Below are 23,603 nucleotides of genomic sequence, written 5' to 3' on the forward strand. Positions count from 1 at the left end.
TAATGCGGATCACTACATGTTTCAATCAGTAAAACAGCTGCAGTAGTCATTTTGCTATGAAACTGTGAAACCGGCAGAGTAAATAAACAGCATGTGGGTTAAGTCTGTGCTACATCAAGTAGCTTTGAAAATAGTAAACTGCATTTCAGTTGAAGTCATTAGCGCTATGAGTGGCTATACTTAGAGTCTTTGTAATATGTAAATGGACATATCTGAAGTAGTGCAAAGACTGAAATGTTGCCTGTTTTTCTATAAAAATGTTAATTAGTGATCTAATGATAGACTAGTTACTTAAAAGAGAATAAGTTTTGTATGCATGACAGCACAGCTGTTCAAAGAAAATTGCAAGAATGTCTTTCCTCCATTAGCTCACAGCAGTGTATGTGCCTATATGATATCAGAAGTGCTGACTGCAACTGAAAAGGATGTAAGTGAATGGTTTAACTTCAGTCATTTGGCAGAATTCTACTCTACTGAGAACACAGAGACTGACACTTTATTAGAACCAGAAAATTAACACCAATGTTATCTGTTAAAAGAATTTTGTGGTAACTCAGTAATATTGATTTACCCAGTGCGCAAAGGTTGACATCCAATTCTATCTACCAGCCGCTGACACTGCAATTTATAAACCATGCACACTTGTCTAGAAAACTGTTTTATCATGTAAATACTCCATACATTTGTGTTCTGTTATTGTACATGAACCATAAGGAAGTTCCTGTAGGGAATTCCTACACTGCAGTTCTGCGTATGTCAATGCACCAATCTTAGTATTAGCATTTCTTAATGCAGCACAATGCTAGGTCAGGGCTACACAGACAGATTACTGCACTGTACCAGAAAGGAAAGGCTAAGAACTGCATACTAGACTGCATAAGTGTGCTGCAGTTTGAACTGGAGATGTACCAGTCATAGTGACATTTTAAATACTTAATTCTCTATCATCCATATTTGATTTCCATGTGTTTTGTCAAGTGTTATTTATTGATTTTTGTATTTCTGTACATATTTAAAATTATTATTGTAGTTATTGTCTTTTCTGTACAATTTTATAAGCCAAAGTCCGTTACTATTTTTTTTTATTAACAAGTGATACAGTTCAATTTGAAGTGTGGCTGTTTCTTCTTACTTAGAATGATTTCAGTAGTTCACAGAAATTTTCTTTTGAAGCTATTACATTTATTAGGGAGTGCTAGATGTGCATCTTTTAAATTTCCTAGGAAATGTTGTGTGTAAATATTAAAATGCATTTCTTAGGAAGATTAAAATGTACTGGGTTCTCGAAGTTGCAAAATGTAGCTATTACTTTGTAGCTACTTTCTGTCACAAGTCTGTGTCCCAAGAAAGTCCAGCATGTTTGTCATTAGTCCAATATAAGAGTAGTTGGCAGTTTAAGAGAGAGACAGCACCGGCAAGTTCCAAGATAAGAGTTCACATACAGAGGGTCTTCTGACCTTTGGAATTATGTTACATTCCCCAGTACTACCCTCACTGAAGTGCACTACTGTATTTACAAAAATTGCTAAACAGCTAAAGAAATATTTTGATTTTTAAAAAGATTAATAAAAGTCTCCTCTTTGATCATCATATGGCAATAAAGGTTAGAAAATCTTTTTGAAGTAAAATGATGCAAGCAGGCTACAGGAACACTCCAACACACACTTTATTCCAATAAAGTAAGCGCTTTCGTTGGAGAAAATACTCCAACTTCTTCAGACTAAAAATACATGAAACACTGCATTGTATTTAAATACAAACGGTTAGACCAGGCAGCCAATGTAAAGGCTTAACTAATCATGATGTCACAAATAAAAGTGCTTAATTAGTGGATAAAAAAACCTCACAGCTAAGGTTTAAATTCTTAAAGTCACAGCTAGACATGCTTATATGTTAATAATTTAAAAGTGATCAATAACACCAAATTAAATATTTTAAAAACAAGATTGCATTGCCAAAATAAAATAAAATAAATCAAACACAATTGTTTCTTAAAGAGGAAGGGTGAATATTATATCTATAAACACCAAAATTTATAACATTAATCTAAAATATTTAGATGTATAAAGGCTTGAGATTGATCGAAACTATGTAACCAACGACCTAGCAAGTGCTTTTATTTTCAACAAGCATTTAATAGACCAAGCCTCATTCAGCCCTGGTAATATGTGGGCTGAAGTGCAGATTTGCCATTCCAATTCGGACTCTTCCAGTCTGAGCTCCCAAGGGCCTCCTCTTATATTGTGTTCTACTTGCTGTAAGACTACAAATGAACATCTATGGCTAGGATATTCCAAAATGTGTTTTGCTCAAACATTGGTAATTAAATTTTTGTTAATACTACATTGGTGTTCATAAATTCTTTGTTTGATCTTCCTCTCAGTTTTACCAATATAGTACGCCTCGCAATTGTCACATAAGGCACCGTAAACTACTCCCTGGGAATCACAATTAACCTTGCCATCAATGTAATGTGTTATGTCCCTAATTTTTATCTTGTTAGTTACTTTAATGTGTTTACATTGAGGGCATCTACCACACTTGAACATGCTCGGACACCCTTTGACTGCCTTTTTGGACCTTTCAACAAGGCATTTCAGGTTGCAGCCTCTTTTAAAGGTAATCTGGGGGCCTGTCCTAAAATCTTCCTAAGACTACTATCACCTGAGATAAAGGCCCAATTCTTAGTAATAATATCTCTAATGAGCTGTTAGTCCAAGAAAAAAGTTGTCAGGAATCTAATGGAGTGATTAGAACACTGGTCCCTTATTACATCAGAAGGTAAATCTTCATGTTGTGGTGCAAAAACTGAATCAATTGTGTTTGATTTATTTTATTTTGGCAATGCAATCTTGTTTTTTTAAATATTTAATTTGGTGTTATTGATCACTTTTATATTACTAATATATAAGCATGTCTAGCTGTGACTTGAAGAATTTAAACCTTAGCTGTGAGGTTTTTTATCCATTAATTAAGCACTTGATGTTATTTGTGACATCATAATTAATTAAGCCTTTACATTGGCTGCATGGTCTAACAGTTTGCATTTAAATACAATGCAGTGTTTCATGTATTTTTAGTCTGAAGAAGTTGGAGTATTTTCTCCAACGAAAGTGCTTACTTTATTGGAATAAAGTGTGTGTTGGAGTGTTCCTGTAGTCTACTTACATCATTTTACTTCAGTTTTGCTTTTTTCGTTGTTGGTTTGTTAGAAAATCTTTTTACCTGACTCAACTGATTGCAAAAGGTATTTCATCTAGACCTATGGAAGTTCCAACCCCTCTGTATTCCACATTAATCAGAGCTACTATTGAGTACAGTGCCTATTTTGGGATGTAACTTATTGGGTACATCAAGCAAATGGAAAGACCCCCAAGGTTCGTAACTAAAAAGATCACAGGCTTAAAAGACAAGAACTACCAGGAGAGGCTGAGAGCACTGTCCCTTTATTCAGTGACTCACAGACTCCTTAGGGAAAAACTTTGCCTTGCCTTTTAGGCCATTAGGGAATCCAGTAGTACAAGACCTTTTATATCTCCACAAATCAGTCCCACTAACTCTAGAACCAGGGATCTAAATCTGCTTCAGCAAATAAAACATGGCAGAAAGATGAATTTTTCATGGAATGCTTGCCACTCTTCTGGAATAAACTTCTATTCTAAATTAATGCAGCACAAACAAGGGTTAGAAAACTGGATGGATGTCAACAACTTTACTCTTAGGTTAATTTCTCCAATTCTTTTAGGTTTCTAACACCATGATAAGAATGGACCCCATTCCTAAATCAGATTCCGATTAGAGTTCATGAAATTAACATAGTAGCTTCAGTCTTTTATGGCAACCAAGAGTGCTCTTCTCAGCAACCACAATGTGCACAGAATTGTGTCTTTCTGTAGTTCATACATGATTACATGTGTTGGTGGCATATCTATGTATGACTGTAATTTCTTTTTTATTAGTCCTATTGCTCCTACCACTATTGCAATTGTCTGGATATTTTTCTTCCACATTACTCTAATTTCTGTCTGCAAATCTTGATATTTTATGACTATCACTTTGTACATAAGTCACTGTATTCACTTGGTGTGGCAATCTCAATGATAAATGCTACTTTTGTCTTTTTATCAGGTACTACTATATGTGGTTTACTCACATCTAACTTTTTGAATTGTTGTGAATGGGTGATCCCTTGTGATGTACAGTTCACCGTTCTCTATAATGCTTAATGACTCATGTTTCCAGTGCTTCTCAGCTACGTCTATGCAGTAGTGCTTGCACAATTCCCACTGCAACAACCTTGCCACATTATTGTGATTTTCAGTGCGCAGGTATTCTGCCATGAATGTATCACATCCGGCAACAAGATGTGTAACTATTTCCAATTATTTCTTACAGAACCTACAATTGTCTATTTCTTCTGTATATTCAATGGACATTGTAAACCAACATGTACATAGTCCCCTATCTTGGGCTGACATTATTAATCTTAAATCATTTGGTTTCAGCTCACATTTCCTTAACCATTCCTGCATCAAATCTTGACTAACATGAGGTTGTTCCAGGAGATATTTGTACTTTGCCATAATATTTATGGCTTTTCCACGTTTTTTTCCTTCTCATCTGATTCTTCTCCTTACATTCTTTCTTTTGTTTTTTGTTACATTCAGTTGCTGTCTGATTTTTGTCTACTTCTGGTTAGATTTCCATTCTTGGTCAACAGCAGAATGCTTCTGCTAAACTAAGCAGACTGATCATCTTAGACTTCCTGTGTTCATGTTTAAAACTTTCATAATGTTTGGATCTGATGAGGTCAGCAGATATGGATGCAGATGTATGACTGTGGATCTATACATGTAATCATTTTTGAGGAGGTCCATACCTCCTTCACCGGGAGGAATATATAATCTTGGTATATATTGATTTTTATGCATCATTTGATAAGCATGAAGCATTTTTCTTGTTTTCCAACTAATTCAATACCTTTTGGGGGCAGTCCATCACCACAAAACTGTAACTTAGAACAGGAAGAGCAAATTAGTTTGTAGTTTGGACTTTAATTTTAGATATCAAAGAAATTTTCAGTATTAGTTTTAGTCTTCTGAAGTATTCCTTACTGAGTTTTATTCACATTTGTTCATGTTTTATTCCTGAATTTTAATTCCCAAATACGCATACACTCTTGCTCAATTTACTTTATATTACATTCTGTCCCAGATTTTATTTTCTTGGAACTGCAACTTTCCTACTTTAAACATTGCTTTTCTACATTTGTTAAGATCAAATGACATTCTTGTATTATCTAAGAAAGTTTTAACCACTTATAGTTGCGCTTTTAACTCCTGATCTAATGAACTATACAGTTTTAAGTCATCCACAAAAAGTAGATGAGGAATCTTTAAAGAAAGTTGTTTTCTGGGATCCAAATTATAACTGTGGACACATAATCTGTTAAACAAACAGTTTAATGGGTTAAGGGAAAGACAAAATAGCAGTAACAAAGAATCTCCCTTTGAATTTTTATCCGTGGGATGATAATTTGCCCTTTATCATGGCTTAACTGCAAAGTGGTTTGCCACTGTTTCATGGTCACGGAATGTAATTGATCAGTACAGGGTAGGCCTTATACATCTGTAAGCACTTCTTTATCCATGAACGTGGGATGCTTTCAAATGCTTTTTTGTATCCATTCCATATTTAGATTCTTTTTTCTTTTTTTTTACAATTCTCTGTTATGGCTTAATTTAATAACAAATGATCTTTTGTTCCATGTGACTGTTTTTTGTTATCATTTTGTTCTATTGCTGTGACTGATTTTTTTATTTAAATGACTATAAAGTCTGTCTGCATCAATTCAAGTGTAGAGTTTATATTGTTGGAAGACATGTTATTAGTCTACAGTTTTTAGGATGGCTTACAGGTTCACTCTAAAGGAGTATAGCTTCCCTTCTGTTAACCAGTTGGTGTCTGTTCATAATGCGCATATAAGTAATTCTTACTCAGGGCTAAATCATTGTTTAAAAATGTTAATAGTTTTAGCCAGAAGGTAGATATTACATCCGTGCGATATTACATCTGTGCCTGGGGTTTTCTAGTTAGGAGCTTTCCTTAATTTTATTTCAGTTTCTCTGCCTGTTACTTCATATCTTCTACATTTGAACTTCTTAATGTTTCTTTTAATTTTCTATTCATTCAGCACCTTCATTATGTTCCACATGGTCTTCATAGATATTGCTCCAAAATGTGTCTATTTGTTCTTTTTTGTAGTGTTAGTATTCCTTTTGGGTTGTTTCCCAATTCTCTGTAAAACACTTTTGAATCATAAATGAAATGCTTATTTCATACTTTTCCTTTACATTTGTCTGCATATCGTCTAAGTTTTTCTGCCTGTGCTGATATCTTTAGTTTATTATTTGCAATAGTGTACAATAGATCCTGGTCTGTTTTAATACTGTGCATTGCTTTTAACACATCTGTCTTTCTACTCCCTCTTCTACACTCTTCTAACATTGATACTTCTTGTCTTAATTGCTTTATAGTTTTCTCTATTAAATGCTTCCATGGTGGCATTTTATTTCTTTCCTTCCTCCCTTTTGAATTATGTTTTTATGGTAAGACTTTATGTGCTATTAATTTAGCTGCTCACTGATATATCTTGTTTATTTCTGCAATATCACATGAATTTCTCTTAATAGTCCTGATTCCTGTGTTCATCTGTTTTATCAAACCTCTAGCATTTTGGGTCTTATTTACTTTCTGTAATCTATTTCTTTCATCGATCTTAATATGTCTATCCATCTCTGTTAAATCAAGCAGCTCTTCCCTTAGATAATTTTCTTCTAGACTGAGAGCACAGTCTTTTCTCTCTGTTTCCTGTTGACATTCTACAGAAAGTTCCAGAATATCTTCCTGTGACATATCGTCTTCAGACACATCCTGCATCAGCTACTGCTCCTTCATATGGCAAATCATTGGCAAATCACTCCACAACATTGCCCATGTCAGAGTTGTCACTGTTTCCTGCTGCTTCCCTTACTATGAAGCTTCAATTGAACTTTTGTACTGGTTCCCTACAGAAGGCTCCAGAACATAATCATGTGAAAAGTCTTAAGATGGCTTCTGCTCCACCTGTTTCTCCTTAATTTGGGGACTCATTGTTCTATCATGCTGTGACATTACCCGTGTTGGGTTTTTTACACAAAATCCTTCACTTTGCAGGTAATCCATAACTTCAGTTTCTATTTCTTTAACTTTTCCATTACAAAAACCTCTTTTCTACTTTTCCCTTTTGTTTTCTTATGTTTTTGTATTGTGAAATTTCCATATACAGGCGCCTTTGCTTGTATTTATCTTCAAGTATCTTTGGTGCTACTTTTATATATTGGTTAATTTTGCTTTCTCCTTTGCATAAGTATTGTACCATATTAGATTTCTTTGTTTTAACATGTCCATTGTTTTATAACTTTCAAAAATTTCTGGCTTTTCTTCCTTATATTTTCACACTTCCCCTGTTGTTTCTTTTTCCAGGCTGCCCAAAGTTTTGTTGTCTGTACAATGTTTTTCATGGACTTGTTGTATTAATGAACATAATTTTTATTTAAAGCTTTTGACAGTTTTTTTCTTGTGCAAATATTTTTTCCTCTAATTTCTCTCTCAGTTCTCTGAATATCTTCAGCCTGGAAAAACTGTTTTTTGCATAACACTGACAATACATAATTTCTTCCTTATTCTCAATAGTCCACTCTGTCATCTTTATGGCTCTTTTCTGGCCTGTCAGTTTTTGTGTTTTTTATGAACCACTATCTCTTTTTACGACGGGGGTGGGCATAACCCATTGTAAGATTTTTTTGTGTCTTAAGGATTCTGCACTGTTTTTTTTTCTAGTTTTGGCATCAGTGTGTACTCCAGGATGGGACACATTTTAATCCTGGGATCTGTGCACCAGCTGTCTTTTTTATTTTGTAATTTTCTTCTCTCCATGATATATGCTGCGTAAGATACAATTTATATATCAATGTCATCTTGGTGAGGTTTTGTGAAATTAGGGTCCACCATGTGAAGGTACTCATTGAGACCTGAAGATTAATTCATTTTCATAATACCGCTGTCTTCCCTGTCTGATTTAATCTTCTTCCCATTTGGACCCCAAGCAATGCAACACAAAAAGGGGTTAGACTACTGGTTGGGTATCCACAAACTCACTCTTGATATGACTGGCCTGTTGCACCTTGAAAAAAAGAGGTAAGGTCTAAGGGGTTTACTAGCAAGGTATAAATGGTCACAAGGCTCAACTGCATTGTACTTTCTATGATTCTATAGTGTTTAGTTTAAGTAGTTCCTGCTCATAGAAACAGATCAGCATAAAAAAAAAAGATAAGGTTTTGTATTTATTTGGTGGCGCCTACCTACTAATCAGGAAAACATGGTGGAGTACTTATACAGGTAATATAAACGTACCCAGATTCTTAACTTTCTAATCCCTGCTACTTCCACACCTAAAAAAAAACCTGCTTTCAAATGCTTCAAAAATGAGGAGGAAGCTGTTAACATGATCTGTGTACCTTAATGGATGCCAAATTAATTTCCAACATTATTATCATACTTTCCCTGTGTTTGAATACCCTGCTATCTACAAACCAGCTGGCAATTTGATGAACTATGAGACAGGCTATTTAAGAACAAACTGTCTAACTTACTGAATATATTTATGTCATAACCTTGCTTGCATGAGAATAGGACCCACTTCCACAAAAATGTCTAAGATGTGACCATAAACATTTTCCCAAAATTCACTTCAGCAATATTCTATATGTAGGGACTGCTTACTTTGTATAGAATATTTTGCATATTTGTTTACCTAGTGAATGCCCTAGGCACAGCTTCCTTTTTTCAAGAGCAATTAAGGAGGACACTCTGGTTAAAAGACTTACTTAGAATCACTCAGTAGTCAAATTGAAGGTGAGGAAATCAAACTAACAATAAGGTGAACTTTATTAGTCACTTATAGCTTTGATTCTCTGCACTGACCTGTCAGTTCTGTACTGTATATTAAATATGATATTCTACAAAGTCTGTATTTAGGCCCAGACTGTGGTTGAAAAAGTTCTTTGGGCCAGTTTTGTTAGATGGCTACTAAAACTGGATTAAATAATGCAGCTATTGATCTATGCATATTTGTGGGGTGGGGAGTAGATTTAAAAGTTCAGGTAACAGCTAGCATATTCAAGCTTATTGTAGCAAAATGACTTCCATAAGCAGACATAATAACTTCATTAATTAGTCTGTTCGGATTACCCATATACTATCTGCATGAATTTCTGTTTTATACATCTGTCTCTCTCTCTCTCTCTATATATATATATATATATATATATATATATATATATATATATATATATATATATATATGGGTTCCCTACGAAATGCCAAATGCACAGAGTCCCGACGCCCAAAATAACGAAATGAAAAGCCCGAAACCTCACATTACTGAAAGACCAGAAGGGTGAAATTCAAAATCCCGATGTTAAAGGAGTTTGAGTTAGCGCTTCTGGTGTTGCGGTTCAGGTAAGTATTTGTGTGTAAGTGTGTTTGTGAGGGGCTTTAGTGTGTGTAAGTGTGTGTTGTGACTGTGGTGTGTGTGTGTGTGTGTGTGTGTGTGTGTGTGTGTGTGTGTGTGTGTGTGTGTGTGTGAGGGACTGCAATATGTGGGTATGAGTTTGCCTTGTGTATATGTTTGTGCGATCTCGGAGTTGGAATAATAAAGTAGGGGGTGTGGGGGGTGCAGGGGGGCAAAGCCCCCTTGATTATCTTTAATGTAAGGTGGTTTGTTTGGGTATGGGGGGAGGATGTGTGTATGTTTGTGTGTGTGTTGCATGTATGTATTAGTTTTGCAATTTTGAATTTCTCTCAAAGTTTCGGTAATGTGGGGTTTTGGGCTTTTCGTCTCGGTATTTTGGGCGTCAGGATACTGTGCATTCAGGATTTCGTAGGGGACCCACAGGCTTGTCTTACATGGTAAAAGGAGTGTTACATGTGGAACTGAAAAAAATGTAACAACAGTGTACTCTACTGACCAAGTAAAGCATGTTGTGACCCTTTGATATAAACATGGCTCCGGCCAGTCTAGATGAAGGAATTCTTGCTGTTGTTTTAAGGCCAGAGTTAATGGCCAGAATTTGCATGCATAAATGTCCTTTATTTCTCTGGTTTATGCCCAGAGGTGAAGAATGTAAATATAGTTTCTGTTAACCTGGAAACCCAGAGAAGTGTGAAGAATGATGTAATGTGAACCAGGAATGTGATTTTAAAAACAGAGAGAATCAGAGAGCATTAAGCATTTTTGTCTTGACCATCCAACTCATCAGCACTGTCTTGTTCTATATGTAAGTTTATCTTAGACTTGTGTTTTCTCTTAGAAATAGCTAGAAACTAGAAATATTAGATTGTGTTTTTCTGTGATGTCAGAACTGTACTACTGAATTATTTTAAGTATTTCTCTGTGATCTCTGAACTCTTGACTAGCACTGTGCAGTAAACATATTGTCTTGTGTTTTGACTATTTGTTATTAAATATTTTTAAACCCTTTCAAATGTGGCTGTTATTGTAGAGATAATTTAAGCTCTTTAGAGTACTTGCATGCCTTTGGTAAAATTGTACAAAGCCACTTTAATAGCTTTAGCCTTGGGTTATACTACCACTTGGATAATAATATTGCACAGTAATAATTGGACACCCTTTTAAGGGCCTTTGAGTAGCTGATAAATATTAGTGGGTGGTGGCAGCTGGTACTACCATATAGTGTGAAAAAGAGGCACAGCTGGAGAACCTGTGCCAACATTCCTCAGGAGTGTCTGTGTGGTTGTATAAACTCTTCTAAAAGTGTGTGTGTGTGTGTGTGTGTGTGTGTGTGTGTGTGTGTGTGTGTGTGTGTGTGTGTGTGTGTGTGTGTGTGTCAGCTACTTGGGCAGGGACAAAAAGCACTGGTTGGACAGGAAGGGTGTTGGAGGTTTTAGCTTGCCCACTAGGCTGAGATATGGACCCTATAGCTGTGCCAGTGGGGAGTCTTATTGGGGACCTGGAGAGCAAGGGAGCGACCAGCCCTGGACTGACAGTGATCTCTGTGTGCTCTTAAGGGAAATTGCTCTTTACTGTGTGTATTTGTTATCCTTTCCTCATATATGTGACACCCCTCACTGGTGTTAGTGGTGAGGATTGAGGCTCCTTGATTGCTGGACCAGGGCACGAGCACCACATATTAATTGTTTGGCAGTGGTGGGATATCCACACCACATATTAATTGGTTGGTGGGTAGAGTGAATTTTTGCAGCTGGTGTACATTGAGCTCTGAAGGTGTTTTGTACTCTAAATCAGCCACACAGTGAATACTCAAGAGTTCAGATCACAATTGTTTTATTCCTTTTGTTAGCTTAGTTAGTCAGGGTGAGCAGGCAGCATGTCATCAGAGGAGTATGGAAAGCTGACAAGGAGCCAGCTGGCGGAGATGTGCCAAGCTAGGGGACTGGTGCATGGAAACCTGACTAAGGCAGACCTGATTGCAGCCTTGGTTACAGCTGCATCAGAAAACAGCAACCAGGAGGACAGTCAGACTGGCAGTGGAGATATATTACCCTCAGAGAATGGACAGCTCAATTTTCTGCAAAGGACTTAAAAATCCATCTGAAACTAAAGCGACTTGAGTTCAAGGCCAGGTATTTGGAGATAGAAGCAACTGAGAAGTCTACAGGCAGAGGAGAATGAGAAACTGCTACGCCTGGAAGCCGAGGAAAAGGAGCGGCAGAGAAAGCATGACAGGAAAATGTTGACTCTTCGCCAGAGTCATGGAGGTAATGGGGGAGGGAGTAACTGGACCCCAGAAGCACAAAAGGTCAGTAAATTTCTTCCACAGTTTAAAGAGGGGGATCATTTTGATAATTTGATTCATATGTTTGAGAGGGTATGCAAACAGTATGGTGTTGACCAAAGGCTCTGGGTATGGTTCCTGACCTGCTTTCTCCATGGTAAAGCTGTAACTGTTTTGTCAAAAATGTCTGACGTTGCATGTATTGATTATACTGATGTTAAAAATCACTTGCTAGAATTGTTTAAGCTAACACCTGAAACGTATAGGAAAAAGTTTCATGAGCATAGACACAAGGCAGATGAAAGTATTTGTGAATATGTTGCTGAACTGAGCACTTATTTCCATAGGTGGGTGAGTGGATATCTGGTCACCAGTTTTGAAGGGCTGGCAGACCTTTTGGTGAGGGAACACACCCTTAGCACTTTGCCTGAGGACATGAGGATCTGGTTAGCTGAGAGACAATGTGCTACTTCAGATGAGTTGGGGAAGAAGGGGGACCTATACCTGGCAAGCAGGGCAGCCCTGCACAGAAAAGAGACCCCCAGTACTGCTCATGGGTCTGAAGGAACCCATGGTGGGCAGCACAGACTGTCCCAACAGAATCTGCCAATAGCAGGGGAAGCCACTAGTCCAGGTACACGTCCAGGAGCTAGGATTAAATGTTTTGAATGCAACCAGTGTGGCCATGTGGCCTACAGGTGTCCACAGAGGCAAGGCGTGGAATAAAAGATAAGGGAGCCAGTAAGTGGGAAAGACAAAATGCCAATAGTAGGTTGTCTTGAGATAACAAGGGTACCAAACTACCATCATGCAGATGCCCTGGTAGGGAAGGATTTGGATGAGGCAGTACCATGTGTCTGTGCAGTTACATGCAGTCAGGCTAGGAGACAAGCATGTGGGTCTGGTAGCCTGGGGGAGACCCAGACAGACTGCATACTTGCAGTCAGGACTGGTGAGGTGGTTACTTCAGGGAGGGAGCTACCCGGTAGCAGTGAGACTGAAGGTGAGCCACAGCTGCTTGTGGGTACCGATGTTCTCTGGGACAGAGTGACTGCAAAGGTAGAGGTGAGTAGTAGTACCCAGGCTGTCAGTGAGGCACCACTGTCAGAGGATGCCAGACTTCCTCTGGAAAGGGAGCTGGGAAGGGTTACAAGGAGAGAGTTGAGACAGGCTCAGTTCTCAGACCCTACATTGCAAGGCCTGAGGCAGGTAGCTAGGGAGGCATCTGATTCTCAAGGAAAGGGGGAATCTGTATCCTGGGACAAAGGGTTACTATACAGAGAGTGGACACCTGAGGGAGGGCTAGAAGATGAGAAAGTACAGCAGTTGGTAGTGCCTAGAGCCTACCATCTGGTGCTTCTAGCCATAGCCCATGACATTCCCTTTGCAGGTCATATGGGCATAAAACGTACAAAGAGGCATATCATTCAGAACTTCTATTGGCCTGGAGTTTCCAGAGATGTAACAGGGTATTGCAGGAACTGTTAACAGTGGTAAAAGGTAGGCATGGCAGGAGACAAGGTGAGAGCTCCTTTGATTCCTTTACCTGTGATTGAGGAGCCATTTCAGAGGGTAGCTATGGATATGGTAGGTCCTCTGAGTACCTCAAGTATCACAGGGAAAAAGTATATCCTAGTGGTAGTGGATTATGCTACACAATACCCTGAGGCAGTGGCTTTGTCCTCCATTGAGGCAGAGAAGGTGGCAAATGAGTTGTTAGAGATTTTCAGCAGGGTAGGTTTCCCAAAAGAAATACTGACTAACAGAGGTGCCAATTTCATGTCAGACCTGCTGGCTTGTCTGTGGAAGTCCTGTGGGGTGAATCACATGAAGACCATACCCTACCATCCCTAGACTAATGGTCTTGTTGAGAGGTTTAACTCTACAATCAAGTCCATGCTACAAGCATTTGCAGATCAGTTTAAGAGAGAGTGGGACAAATATTTGCCCCCTCTGTTGTTTGCTTACAGAGAGGTTCCCCAGGAATCCACAGGTTTTTCACCCTTTGAGTTGCTGTATGAGCATAGGGTGAGGGGACCTCTAGATTTAATTTGAGATGAGTGGGAAGGTGAGTGTGCGTCTCACAAGGAGTCTGTTGTGGAATACGTCCTAAACCTCAGGACAAGGTTCAGGGAACTCATGGGCATGGCCCAGGAGAACCTGGTAGAAGCCCAGCAACAGAAAAAGGTGTGGTATGACAGGAATGCTTGAGCTAGAGAGTATGCTGTGGGGTAGCAGGTTATGGTTCTCATTCCTGTCAGACACAACAAGCTGCAAACAACTTGGGAGGGATCCTACAAGGTGGGAGGAAAGGTAAGTGATGTTAATTACATGGTGGAACTGCTAGGCAGAAGACAGGGGCACAAATTGTACCATGTTAACATGATGAAACCTTACCATAATAGGGAGGCCCTTGTGCTCAGCATTTGCAGTAGATTGCAGGAGGAGTCTATGGGGAGATCTGGGGACTGATGTCCTCAGTGAGGCTCGGGCTGACACATCAGTGGAAGAGGTAGCAATGTCCCAACAGCTATCTCCTACCCAGGTTCGAAAAATCCGAGCAGTGTTGCAGGAAGTTTGGGACATGTTCACTGGGAAACCAGGGTGCACCCACCTGGGGCAGCACCAGGTGGATACAGGACCCCAAAGGCCTATTAGGCAGGCCCCTTATAGAGTGCCTGAGAGAGTCAAACAGACTCTGAGGGAGGAGGTACAGGAGATGTTGGAACTAGGGTGATTCAAGTGTCCAACAGTCCTTGGGCCTCCCCAGTGGTGCTGGTGCCAAAGAAGGATGGCAGCACCAGGTTCTGTGTGGACTACAGGAAATTAAATAGTCACACAGAGTCAGATGCTTACCCCATGCCTAGGATAGATGAGGCCCTAGAGCAGCTGGGTGGGGATAAGCATCTTACAACTATCGATCTTAACAAGGGTTACTGGCAGGTGCCCTTGACTCCCAGTGCTAGAGAGAAGTCAGCCTTTGTGACTCCTTTTGGCTTGTATGAGTTCACAAAGATGCCCTTTAGGATGAAGAATGCCCCAATGACTTTCCAGAGGCTGGTAGATCATATCCTAGCAGGAGCAGGAGGGGTTGCCCTTGCTTACCTAGATGATGTTGCCATCTACAGCCATTCCTGGCCAGAGCACCTCCTTCAGCATGTCAGGGAGGTGCTGGGCAGACTACAGAGGGCAGGGTTGACCATTAAGCCAAATGTCAGGTGGGTATGGCAGAGGTCTCCTACCTAGGAAATAGAATGGAGAGTGGTAAGATAAGGCTGGAACCTGCCAAAGTGGAAGCCATTCAGGCATGGCCAGCACCTGTTACTAAAAAGCAGGTGAGGGCATTTTTAGGGACAGCAGGGTACTACAGAAAGTTTGTCCCCAGTTATAGTACCATAACTGCTCCCCTCACAGACCTGACAATGAAGAACAGGCCAGATAAGGTAGTGTGGACCCCAGAATGTGAGCAGGCATTCCAGAAACTTTGGAAGGACCCCCTGTGTTAGCCAGTCCAGATTACAGCAAATAATTTGTTGTGCAGGTGGATACTTTGAACCATGGGCTGGAGGCTGTACTTAGCCAGATTTCTTCAGAGGGGGATGAGTACCCAGTGGTTTATCTCAGTCGTAGGCTCCAACTCAGGGAGGAATGCTATGCAGCTGTAGAAAAGGAATGTCTAGCCATAGTGTGGGCACTGCAGAAACTTCAGCCTTATCTTTATGGAAGGAAATTCACTGTTATGACAGATCACAACCCCTTAACATGGTTAAACAGAACCAGCCAGCAAAATCCCAAGTTGCTAAGATGGAGCCTGAGGTTGCAAGCATATGATATGTCTGTGCAGCACTGCAGTGGGATTAGCAATTCCAATGCAGATGGGCTCTCAAGACAGGGAACGAGGTAAGGTATACTCAGATAAACCTAACTCCCTCAAGCAGCATTTCTCAAGGGTCACTTGAAAAACTAGCTTGAGTTCTCCAGGGGGTGAGATATGTGAAGATTGACTAAAGATAGATGAAGGCTGCTAGCCTAGACAGATATAATTTTGGAGCTAATTCTGGCATTTTCAAGTATTAATGTAAACCACAGGCTTGTTGTCTTAAATGGTAAAAATAGTGTTACACGTGTAACTGAAAAAAATGTAACAACAGTGCACTCTACTGACCAAGTAAAGCATGTTGTGACCCTTTGATGTAAACATGGCTCTGGCCAGTCTAGATGAAGGAATTCTTACTATTGTTTTAAGGCCAGAGTTAATGGCCAGAATTTGCATACATAAATGTCCTTTATTGCTCTGGTTTCTGCCCAGAGGTGAAGAATGTAACTGTAGTTTCTGTTAGCCTGGGAACCCAAGGAAGTGTGAAGAATGATGTAATGTAACCCAGATAAGTGTGAAAAATGATGTAATGTGAACCAGGAATGCAATTTTAAAAACAGAGAATCAGAGAGCATTAAGCATGTTTGTCTTGACCATCCAACTCATCAGCACTGTCTTTCTCTATTTCTCTATATGTAAGTTTATCTTAGACTTGTGTTTTCTGTTAGAAATAGCTAGAAACTAGAAATATTAGACCAAGTGTTTTTCTGTGATGTCAGAACTGTACTACTGAATTATGTTAAGTATTTCTCTGTGACCTCTGAACTCTTATCTAGCACTGTGTAGTAAAAGTATTCCATTGTGTTTTGACTATTTGTTATTAAATATTTTTAAACCCTTTCAACTGTGGCTGTTTTTGTAGAGATAATTTACGTTCTTTAGAGTACTTGCATGCCTTTGGTAAAAATTGTACAAAGCCACTTCAATAGCTTTAGCCCTGGCTGTACTACCAATTGCATAATAATATTGCACAGTAATAATTGGATACCCTTTTAAGGGCCTTTGAGCAGCTGATAAATATTAGTGGGTGGTGTCAGCTGGTACTACCGTATAGTCTGGGAAAAAGGGGCACAGCTGGAGAACCTGTGCCAGCCTTCCCCAGTAGTGTCTGCGTGGTTGTATAAACTCTTCTCAAAGTGTATGTGTGTGTGTGTGTGTGTGTGTGTGTGTGTGTGTGTGTGTGTGTGTGTGTGTATGTGTGTGTGTCAGCTACTTGGGCAGGAACACGAAGCACTGGTTGGACAGAGAGGGTGCTGGAGGTTTTAGCTTGCCCACTAGGCTGAGATCTGGACCCTATAGCTGTGCCAGTGGGGAGTCTTATTGGGGACCTGGAGAGCAAGGGAGCGACCAGTCCCAGACTGACTGTGATCTCTGTGTGCTCTTAAGGGAAATTGCACTTTACTGTGTGTATTTGTTATCCTTTCCTCATATATGAGACACCCCTCACTGGATATTAGTGGTGAGGATTGAGGCTTCTGGATTGCTGGACCAGGGCACGGGCATCACAACTACTATGGAGGAAATGTATGTCTATATATTATTAAAGAAGCAATGAAAAGTATTTTTATAATCTTATAGCTTGACTTTCTGTTTTACTGATTTAAGCTGACAACTTGTAGCATGTAAATATGAATTGACAGAAGAGGGGTTTTATATTGTAGAGCTCAGAGCTTCACTGTTATTGTTAAACAGTTTTACGTTAAGAAAAACAATTTCATATGTCTCCTATTTCATCTTAAACATTAAAAAATAAGTGCTACAATTTTGAAAATATAAAAATAACTGCAAATCTTGGTTTTGATCCTGACAAAAAATAAAAAATATTATCTTGAAAATGCCCCTAATGTAAGATTTTTTTTCCTAGAAGTTGCCAAAACCAAATTAGCAAAAGCTGGGGCAACTACAGCCTCCAGTAGTTATCCAGTTCTTCTAAGCATAATAAATGCTGTCAGATAGGAAGTAGTTATTATTTAAAATCAAATCAAGGAAATGCACAATGTTTTTGTCCATAGAACCATATTTAATCAAGCACTATCTACTTCAGCCTATTCTGATTTCATATGGAATGACAGTATGTAAATCTACTATATCTAACATGACTAACACATGTCCTCAGTTAGGATCACACATTACACTGCTTAAAAATGCCAAAAATCTGTTAGGAAACAAGAAATAGACAGGAATGGGCCATCAATTGCTCAACAGGAAGCATCATAAGTGGCTGTGTTTTACAGCTTCTAGTCACTAAAACTGGAACTGGAATGGCAGCTACAATTAACTGCATCTTTACTCAAAACTCTAAATTATACAATGTTGATCAGAGGTGTTTTAAAATTAAAGACACAATAAAGACATAGAACCTCAGCTGACTGATTTCTAGTCACTCACGTGAGTTTTATGTAATGCTATTTAATGTGTATTGTAATTAATCATTTGCATTCAGAAGTGTATTGATTTGATGATAAAAAACACAAAAGCACCCAATAAGCAGTTGGCGTTTGCATATCCTGCATATTTTTCTTATCATAGTGATTAGTGTTTTAGTTTTCAGTATTTTAACACAACATGGGTACAACAATATTTTCTGTGCCTGTATTTCCATTCTTGTAAATATACTATTAGTTAGTGTAGCTTTTGTTTCTTAACCTGAAGAACAATTGCATCTGCCAAAGAGACAGATACATTTCACTCTTGTGAGACACAGAAGATGTGCTGTGCATGGCTACTGACATCCACTATAGAATGTATTATATGTAACTAAGTTCTATAATGTTATTGAGTTCACTTTAAACTTTATTACATTCTACAGCCAAGATCATAGGAGGCTTACTGTTTACTTGACTGTGTTCTGTCCATTCAAATATACTTTACATTACATTTCAGTAGGGTAAATCTAGCCTGTTTTAACAAATTTATGAGTTTGTAACCCCTGTGCCACAATTGCAGCACAGTGTTTTTCTTGTAAAATCACAGCGAGACAAGGTTTATTGCAAGGTAAAGGAATTGGTTTTAATATAAAATGGCAGCAGAAAAAACACTTACTGTACAAACTTGCTTGGATATAAAAAACAATCCTATTCATACAATACTGCATACAGCCCTAAGTGTGTTTACAGCTGGTAAAGAAATATCTGTCTTGAGCTAAATTTGAATTTTGAAATTGGTTTAGTTTGCCCTTTTTCAGTATTTGACAGCCTGGGTCAAGCCAGTTCAGATGTTGTTAAAGCAAAGATTTGCCCTGCAAAGCAATAGATATAACACTGGAAGTACATACTTTTTGTATAAAATATTTCACTGTGGGTTCTAAAAAAATAACAGGCTATAACAGACTGTGATTGGATAAACCTCATGGTAAAACTTTCTGCAGCCACAGATTAAAAAGAACTGCCATTTATGAAGCATAAATAAATGAGTAAGTAAGTAAATAAAATAAAATAAACAAACAAACAATTGTCATCCATTTTCCTTTGCTGGCTAAGTGGCACTTTCAGATATCTCAACGCAGAAGTAAGCTTTCATACTTTTAGTACCAGGCTGAAACCAGAAACCAATTTTATAGCAAATGATAAAAACTAAACTAAAAAAAATATTAAAAAATCGTAATTTTCTGCCTTATACTACTTTACTTTTACATATATGTAAAATGTAGCCTATTCATACACACTTGGTGAAATACCATTCTTAAGTATTATACTTTATATGATGGACTTCATCTTATATGTAACTAAGTTCTATAATGTTATGGAGTTCACTTTAAACTTTATTACATTCTGCAGCCAAGATCATAGGAGGCTTATTGTTTACTTGACTGTGTTCTGTCCATTCAAGTATAATTTGCATTGCATTTCAGTAGGGTAAATCTAGCCTGTTTTAACAAATTTATGAGTTTGTAACCCCTGTGCCACATTTTTGCCTGTTCTGTTTTACATATTCTACATATTACTCGTGGGATCATGGGATTATAAGAATGACAAGGCCAGTCAGTCAAAGGACCGTATGTGCTTTGCTAATCACCAAACCTAAGGCTTTTACTCCTCACTCATGGAGGCCGAAGCCATTTAGTCCAGGTGTAAACTTGATGGTCCTCATCCTGTCATCCAGGTCTTGTCTGAATGATGACAAGGAGTTGCATTGCTTACCTTACAGGATAAGAATCTTCTAAAACCGGGGAAGATGTTGGATGATATACCTATCCCTCCAAGGTATTTTATTTATTTGCTACTGTAGGAGGTCTTTGGCTCAAATGTAGTTGTACTGTTTGACTTACTGAGAAAGAGGAGGTTAAAGATAACAGGCTCTCTAGTGGCACAGTAATAAAGGCATATGTGAACCCTTTGAAGTCTAAATGACGTGGAGTAAAGGAAAAGGGCTTTCAGTCGCTCCTGGTAACTGAGGTTCATGAGTCCTGAGATCTTTTGTTAGGAAACTCTGGGGCTTTTCAAATGTTTTGATGTGCCTAATGAGCTACATATCAAAGGGAGCTTTGTATTCTATACCTCTTGCACACTGTGGCTCCTCATATACTATATATTTCCCTGTATAAGGTGGCACCATTTTCTTGTAATTTTGTCATACAGATATGTACTCAAATAGTTTTATGGTAACTATTCTTTAACTGTGCATACCTAATGCATTTGAACATTCTACTCTTGTATTGCATTAGAAAAATCTACTTTTGTTTTGCATTGATTTCTGTCTTTGCCTTTTGGCCTAGGTCATGGCTGAAAATAATCTGCTCTCTAGTCTACTTACCCCCAAAGACTAAACTCTAAACAAAATAATTCTGTTAGTGTGATCATATAAACAGTGCTTTCCTCTTAAAAGTAGAAATACATATGACACAGAAATAAGGCTATATACTTTGCAAAATAAATGTTTCCTCTTTGCTAAAATCAATGCTGAATTATACTTTTACCCTTTGATTCACAATTCAGTAAGCCAATTGTTCAACCTGAGCTATGTTAAATATAGCAGCAAAACAGACTGTTATGGCTAGCTGACTCAAAAACACATCATCCACAGTCCCCTCATATGGCAAAACTTTATAGTCAAGACTGACAAAAGCAGTAGACCCTCTTCCAATTCTGTTTAAATAACATTGATCAGATATTTCTGTGTATCTCATTCAGTAGTGTAGGAATGGAACTGGCCATCAAAAATCACCTAACGCAACAGAAAAGTACCACACCGTCTTGAAAAATAGCATTAGGTGAGCAGAGCAAATGGAGGAGATGGTGAAACTAACAATAAAAACTAAAGGCAAAAACTCTTTGACTCACATTATTGCTTCCTATGTGGGAATATCTAAGGCATTCTGGCAATCTTTTTAATGTCCAAACTTAATAAATATTTTCTGCAGGACAAATACTAGAAGAGGTGAATGAATGGTGAAACATTTTACATGTTAATTCATTTCATTCACTTTCTGATGAAATAAAAAATAGAATTAAGGCTAAACCAAAAAAGATATAGAAGTCAGATGTATAAATATGTAATATTAGCCAGTAACCAAGCACTGAAATGCTGTAGATCAAATGTGGACCTTAAATCAGTCTGAAAGCAGGAAAATAAAAAAAAAAATAAAGAAAAAGTCACCAGTGTAATTATTTCACCATTTAATGAAAAGAGATTAAGGACTTTCCTACTGAAAACCTGGAACTTCATCAGAATAAAGCTCAAGAAACATCACTTCCTTATAAAACCTTAATTGAAAGAAACAGAGCACCAATTCTTCATTCTACATACTATACAAGAATATAATAAAAATGAATTCTATTAGCAATTAATGGCATCCAGTTCAATCTAAAAATTAACTGTACCAAAAATAATTAAAAAACTTTAATCAAGTTCAAATATATGCATATAATGCAATAAATATGAAAACTATATTAAAACTGCATTAATTCAAATAATACTATCAACTGCAATAGTGCTCCATAAAATGCATATAAAAATAAAATAATAACATAAATATGGTTATGTACAAATAACAAGTTACAATTTAGCTGCCCATTATTTCAAAACTGGACATACTGATACCATATTATTTAATCGAAGTGAATGCATGGAATCCAGTCTTAATTGCCAAAGTAATTCCTTAAATTCAAGTCTTGATTCCCATTCACCACCTCTCAGAATAATCAACACTTTCTCTAATATAGCAAATTTTAAACTATTAATTTTATTACATATAATAGACTGCTTATATAAAGCACTGTTTGAATTATCTGTCCTGATATCATATAAGTGTTCATAAATTATTTTATGTAATGGCTGTTTGGATTTACCAACAGAGAAACTAGAACAAACTCACCATATTGCAATATAAATCACACCCATAATTGTGCAATTGCCCTAAACTAAAGTAACTTTACCAGTAAACTATTTTCAAGAACAAGATTCTCCCAAGTCAAAATATATGCTCATTGTTTGCATGAACCACATTTTACCTTATCCAGGTTTGCATCTATAGTCCCTATTATTTTATCATCATTACCAGATTCAAATAATCTTTTAACGCTTGAAGTTGTCTTAAACACAAACATGGTATCATTCCCTAAAAATTCATATATGGAAGGGTTTGTTTTCAAAATGTTCCAATTATTTTTAATAATTGCTTAGATTTTATTAGCTCAATTACTACATTCAAAAACTAATGCATGTTCATAAGATAACCCACCTGCTGCTGTTGATATAGCACTACAAAGAGTGGAATGTGCTTTAGTTTCCAGATGTATCCCAAGAAGAGGTTTATATCCACTCTATCCTCTACCTACCCTCCTTCTGCCCCAGCCTCTCCACTATCATATCCAAATATTCCTCTGCTAGAATGCTACGCAGCTCAAATCAAGAATTATTAGACATCTATAAACCCAAAACCAAAATAGGCTGCCTTCTCTATAGCTATAACCCAGCCCAGCTACATCCTGAAACCAACTCCCCTTAGAAATAAAATACCTCCAGCATAGCAAAAGTTTCAAATTAGCCACAAGGAAATACCTAAAAACTAAGTGGTCTTGCCACTGTAGCCAGTCATCCTGAAACCACCATCCTTTCACCTATTTCACCACCTCACTCTTGATGTATCTCTAACACTATTCCCCTGGCTCTTCTACCTCTTCCCTTCCTCTATCTCCAACCACTCTTAATTTTACAGTCTCAAAACAAACCTACCTGTCTAGTCTTTCTCCTATACTCTACCTCCCCTACATCAACTACTAGCCATTCTTACTTTCCTTTCTTGTTTCCAAACTCCTATACAACTAGATCCTACCTACTTTAAATAAGCATCTGCCTAACTATTAACTAATTTTGCTCTAAGCAGCTTAAATAATATTGTAACTAGTCACATTTTCTTCTGTTAATTGTTTAAAACCTTGTTTGTAACAACTCACATACTTGTCTGCCAATTGTTAATACTCTGTATAATTGAATTGCCTGAGGAGATTTTTTTTCTCTCCAGGTCTCTGCTTGGAAGATCCTATAGCTGATTGTTATTACTATGTTACTAAAATTTAATAAATTGTTTTCTAGTCCTGAGGAGCTTTTCTCCCCGAGTCTCTGCTGAAAATGAGCCAAAAGCTCAGCCAGACTAACCTGGTTAACAAATGTAAAATAAAAATAAATAAAAATATTTATTTCCCCATTCATTAAAGACCCTATACATAATTCCTCTAATAAAATCTAAAGGATAGCCTCTCTCTAAGGATATAACTTCTAGTTTCTCAAACTCATCTTGAAAGTCAAATTTGTTAGAGGTCATCAGGCCACTCTAATACTTTGTCCTTCTATTAACTTTTTCTTATAACTCATAGGATGGAAACTATTAAAATGTAGTTAGGAGTTACTAAAAGTGGGCTTTCTAAAAA

General features: G+C 37.7%; 1 protein-coding gene across 1 annotated transcript in view; it reads left to right on the forward strand.

Annotated features, from left to right (window-relative positions):
* The window catches only part of AMPH (amphiphysin), a 1,643,383-nt gene that overhangs the window by 124,930 nt on the left and 1,494,850 nt on the right, over positions 1–23,603 (forward strand). The gene's annotated exons all lie outside the window — the stretch shown is intronic.

Source organism: Protopterus annectens, chromosome 3.part0 (genome assembly GCF_019279795.1).
Source record: "Protopterus annectens isolate FY-2018-M chromosome 3.part0, PAN1.0, whole genome shotgun sequence".
Classification (NCBI taxonomy): Eukaryota; Metazoa; Chordata; order Ceratodontiformes; family Protopteridae; genus Protopterus; species Protopterus annectens.